Below are 6000 nucleotides of genomic sequence, written 5' to 3' on the forward strand. Positions count from 1 at the left end.
GTTCAGTGTTTGAAAGATGAATAAATTAGAAAGTAAAAGAATGGAAAGAAGGTGCTGTAGTAAAGAACAAAAAGTATGTGCTAAAGCAAGGACAGGATGGAACCTGTCCTGAGCTCAGCAGTTTGAGGTATTTGGGTACAGGATCCCTAAGGGGAATGGTTGTGGGTAAATATGCAGGTGTGTACAAGAGCCAGGTCTTTAAACACTCTCAAGTAATACTCAGTTGGGGAACTAGGATTTTATTTTTCCTGCAATGGAAAGGAAATTAATGTACTTAGGAAAGAGAGTGACACCAATAGGGTACATTTTAGGTAGATCATTTGCTGCAATTTAAAGCATGACATAGAAAGTAAAAAGAGGAAAAGCATTTCAGTAATCCAAGTGAGAGTTTATAAGAGTTTGATGAAGGAAATGGGTGAAGATGAAGCAGAGAAATTGTATTTTGGAGATGTTAGGGGAATAGACTCAGGACTGGGGATCTGACTGGAAATGAGCAATGAGCAACTGAGAATACCCTATATCCAATCCCTGGTGATAGCTTTGCTTTTCTGGATGTAGAAGGAACACAATGGAACTGGTGGTTGAAGAGCACAATTTCAGTCACAGCAACTGACAGCATAGTTTTCTCCCAAATCAGAAGGAAGGATCTCAGAAATTATTTTAAGACCAGGCAAAAAAAAAAAAAAATCCCATAAAAATAACCATGTCAGATTCATCCTGCCCTTTGAAGAAGGAACTCCTGGCCCAGAAGGTCTCACTCTCATCAAGCTTTTGCTCACAGACCCCCAGCTGTGGAAGTGAGTCATTAAGTTTGGTGTGATCACATGTGAGTCAGGCCCCTGAGCTGACAGTTGCTAGTGGGGTTTCCTTGTGGTCTCCATCAGAATGAGCCACAGGCCCAGGCAGAAGTGATGATAACCCACTGAGAGATCTGTGTCACAGTCAACCTGTTTGAAATCTTACTGCACTGGACAAAGTTGGAGACCATTTGATCCCTCAGGTCCTGCCTCATCTGTCTGACTTAATTCTGTCTGAGAGCAGGAAACTACCTGATGGGTCAGAGGGTCAACAGCTGGTGAATTAAGTCAGTAATCTGTCTGTTTAAACTTATTCTTTTAAATTACTCACATTGTTTGAATTAATCATTCCACTCCTCTACTTTGTCACTGGAGACATAACTACACATAACAATCCAAGCACTGTTTTGCCAGTCCACTCAGGCAAAGGAAATAGGAGGGTTAAGATCATCTAGGTTAACAAATGTTTCTCTGAAATATGTTGTCTTCAATTTTCTAGGCCATTATTTCTGTTTTTCATATCCTAATGGCCTTGGAAATACTATATTCCAGACAGAAGAATGAATCTAAAATTTGATAATCATTTCTACTTGATAGCTGATGTGGGGAACAAAGGCAAAAGAAAAATAATTAAATTTCCTTACTACTTAGAGCCACTGACAAGTCCTTGAGACAGTCAGAGTGACATTCCTCTGGGAACTCGGCTGCCTCGATGTTGATACTTTGCTAAGGGCAAAAAACAATCTGAGCTTAACATTTATCTGTCCTCTAGGATCCTGTGAGTCTGTAATGTATATGGACATTCCTTTGGAAACTTCCTTTATCTCTACTCCCAAGATACGTGTTGGCAATCATCCTCCAAACATATGACGCACTGATATACAACTGAAGGGTCTCATGATTAAGGTTTTATTAGACGGTAATAAATGACCTTTTCCCAACAATAGCTAGCCCCCTCAAGGTCCTGGAAACTTTGCTTCTAAATTCCTTAGAGACTCACACTATCCCCAACCCCCTCCCAACTTGAAAGGATACAATGGGCTCTTTCTGCCCACAGGTCCTGTCCCCATTCTTTAATAAAATCACTTTTTTGCACCAAAAACAACTCAAGAATTCTTTCTTGACCATTTGCTCCAAACCCAACATTTCCACATCAATAGCTTTTCAAATAAGAGTAAAAGAATCCCTACCCCCCCAAAAAAAACAAAAACCCCCAAAAAACAAAAACCAAAAAAAACCCCACCTTATTTGGATTGTTTTAAATTTTATTTTTTAATTTGTCATAAAGTCATACTGTAATTTTTGGCAAACAGTTCTATGAATTTTTTTTTTAAAGATTTTATCCATTTAATTTGACAGAGAGAGACACAGCGAGAGAGGGAATACAAGCAGGTGAATGGGAGAGGGAGAGGCAGGCTTCCCACGGAACAGGGAACCTGATGCGGGACTCGATCCCAGGATCCTGGGATCATGACCTGAGCCGAAGGCAGACGCTTAACGACTGAGCCACCCAGGCGCCCCAGTTCTATGAATTTTATACACATATATAGATATATGTAATTACCATCAAGATCAGAATTTAAAAGTTTTATCACCACCCGAAAACTTCCTTGTCTTATGCCTTGACTGTCTTCCCAAGCCTAAACTTTGGCAATCACCATATTTTTGTCTTTTTGAGTTTTGAACAATCTACAAATAAAATGATAAGATACCTTGGTTGGTTTTAAAATTGGCTTCTTTATGGATAAAGAAGATGTCATATAATGGAATATTACTCAGCCATCAAAAAGAATGAAATCTTGCCATTTGCACTGACATGGGTGGAACTGGAGGGTATTATGCTGAGTGAAATAAGTCAATCAGTGAAAGACAATTATCATGTGATTTCACTCATGTGGAATTTAAGAAACAAAACAGAGGCGTATAGGAGAAGGGAAGAAAAAATAAAATAAGATGAAAACAGAGAGGGAGACAAACCATGAGAAACTCTTAACTGTAGGGATCAAACTGGGGCTGCTGGAGAGGAGGTGGGGGGGGATGGGGTAACTAGGTGATGGGCATTAAGGAGAGCACGTGATGTGATGAGCACTGGGTGTTGTATGCAACTGATGAATCACTGAATTCTACCTCTGAAACTAGTAATACACTCTATGTTAATTAATTGAATTTAAATACTTTTAAAAGAGATTTTATTTATTTATTTGAGAGAGAGAGTGAGGGAGAGAACATGAGTGGGGGGAGGGTCAGAGGGAGAAGCAGACTCCCCGCTGAGTAGGGATCCCAAAGTGGGACTTGATCCTGAGGCTCTGGGATCATGACCTGAGACAAAGGCAGACACTCAACAGACTGAGCCACCCAGGTGCCCCTGAATTTAAATAAATTAAAAAAAGAAAAGAAAACAACAGAAAAAGGAAAAAAAAGAAGATCGACTTCTTTCAATGAGCAAAATGTCTTTGAGAATTATACAAATTGTTGTGTCAGTAGTACATCCTATGTTTTGCCGAGTAGAATTGCACTGTGGGGGTGACATCAGTTTGCTTATCCACTCACTGGCTGAAGCATATTTGGGATGTTTCTAGTGCTGGGTAATTATAAATGTTATGAACTTTTGACTACAGGTTTCCAAAGGAACATAATATTTCATTTCCCAGGGTTAAGTACTCAGAAGTGGGACTACAGGGTCCTAGGGTAAATATATATTTATTTTAAAAAGTGCAAAACCATTTTCCATAATGGTATACCATTTTGCATTTTTACAATCAGTGTATAAGAATTCCAGTTGCCAACTTCATCAGCACTTGGTAGTGTCAGTTTGAGTTAGACTAATAGGTGTGCAAGGACATTTCATCATGGCTTTAATTTTCCTAATGTCTACTGAGGTGGAACATCCTTTCATGTGCTTATTGGGTGCCTAAATGAGGCATCTCTCCATCACATAGGAGACCCCAAATGTGGGGTGATGATTGGGTGGAAACTGGTTCATGCAGTGAAAGAATTCACCTGAGGCAGAACAAAGGAGATAGAAGTTTACTGAATACAATGCAAGGGAGTGGTGGGTAAGACAGTGGAGGAGAGGTCTCCAGTGAGGCAGTGGTGGGGACTGTAGTTAAGGGGGAATGTAAGGAGGTATGGAATCTTCTTTTTCTTCTTTTTTTTGGTACCTGTTCTGGGTTGTAAGTAGCCTGTTGGTCAGCTAGGATGTGTGGAGAGTCTGAGGTGGGTCACCTGATGGTCCCATCTGTATTCCATTGCTCAAGCCTATTTGCCTAAAAGTGGCCTCTATACTTATGTTTACCAATATATCCTTTTCATTAAATCAGTCTCTTGTTTTGCCCATTTTCAGAATTGGGTTAATCACTTTTTCTTTCTGAAGAGTTTCGAGTGTAGTTTTAAAAAATTTTTAAATGTACTTAAATTTATAATTTTTGAGAGAGAGTGTGCATGTGTATGCATGGGTGGGTGGGGAGGTGAGGAGCAGAGGGAGAGGGAGGGAAAGAGACTCCTAAGCAAGCTCCATGCTCAGTACAGAGCCTGATCTGGGGCTGTTCTCACAACCGTGAGCTCATGATCTGAGCTGACGTCAAGAGTCCAACTTAACCAACTGAGCCACCCAAGTGCCCCAATTTCTGAGTGTTCTTTAACAATTACGGAAGGAAGTCACTTGATGAATATATAATTTGCAAATATTTGATCCCAGCCTCTAACTTGACCTTTTATTTTCTCAACAGTGTCTTTCTGAAAGCAAAAGTTTTCATTTGGATTGAATCCAATGTATCATTTTTTTCTAGTATATTTGATTTTCTGGTGTCACGTCTAAGAGTTTTTTGTCTAACTCCAGGCCAAAAAGATTTTTCTCTATTGTTTTCTGCTAAAAGTTTTATGATTTTGCATTTTACATTTGTATCTGTAATCCATCTGAGTTATTTTTATGGAAGGTGTGGAGTTTAGTTGGATGACCATAATTTTTTGTGTTTGGATGTCCAGTTCCAACAATTTGTTGAAAATGCTTGATGAATTGCTTCTGTGTATTTGTCAAAAATCGGTTGGCTACATTTCTGTGGGTCCATTTTTGGGCTCCTGTTCTCTTCTGTTGACCTATGTGTTTATCCCTTAACTAATGCCATATTGTCTTGATCATTTCAGCTTGACAATAAATCTTAAGAACAGGCACTGTGATTTCTTCAACTTTAACTTACTTTTAAAATTTGATCTAAATTTTCCTTTTCCTTTCCATATAAAAACAGAATTAACCTGCCTGTATCACCAAAAATGTCGCTGAAATTTTTATTGGAATTGCACTAAATCAATGGATCAAATAGAAGTGAATTGGCATCTCTACCATGTTGAGTCTTCTTATCCATGAACATGGCAACGTCTCCATGTAAAGTTGTCTTTTTTTATTGTTTCAGCAACTTTTTCAGTTTTTAGCATACAGATGCTTTTTACCATATTCTAGATTCTGTGATAGAAATATTTCACATCAATCAGAGAAAGATAATTATATGATTTCACTCATATGTGGAATTTAAGAAACAAAACAGAGGGACATAGGGGAAGGGAAGGAAAAAAATAAATTGAAATCAGAGAAGGAGACAAACCATGAGAGACTCTTAACTGTAGGGACTAAACTGAGGGTTCCTGGAGGGGGGGATGAATGGGGGGATGAGGTAACTGGGTGATGGGCATTAAGGAGAGCACATGATGTAATGAGCAGTGGGTGTTACATGCAACTGATGAATCACTAATTTCTACCTCTCAAACTAATAATACACTATATATCAATTAATTGAATTAAAATAAAATAAAATAAAAATAAAAATCCCAAACAAGAAATGAACAAAAAAAGAAATATTTATTTTGAGTGTTTTGGACATTTTTCCTTACTTGATAACAAAAACTTTATGAATTCATTGTCTTTAAGCAAGAACAAAATAAGAGCTTTGATCTAAGTAAATGATTTTACCCATCTGCAAAAGAACTTGTGACTGAGGAGAGCTGGCAAGAGAGGCCTGATTCTGAGATATGATGAGACTGTGAATCCTGAAAGAAGGTGGGAGCAGAGATTGAAGGATGGGAGGAAACCTAGTTTGTCCATAGTCACACAGCCTGTGGGTGGTAGAGTCCGGAAATGAATTGAAACCTATAGGAATCTTGCCTGGCTTTTCCCTGTTCTACCATTGGATGAGGCTATAGTGAGCTCAGT

The sequence above is a fragment of the Mirounga angustirostris genome, unplaced genomic scaffold, assembly GCF_029215605.1.
Source record: "Mirounga angustirostris isolate CCGP_5_RB_7025 unplaced genomic scaffold, mMirAng1.0.hap1 SCAF_7, whole genome shotgun sequence".
NCBI lineage: Eukaryota > Metazoa > Chordata > Mammalia > Carnivora > Phocidae > Mirounga > Mirounga angustirostris.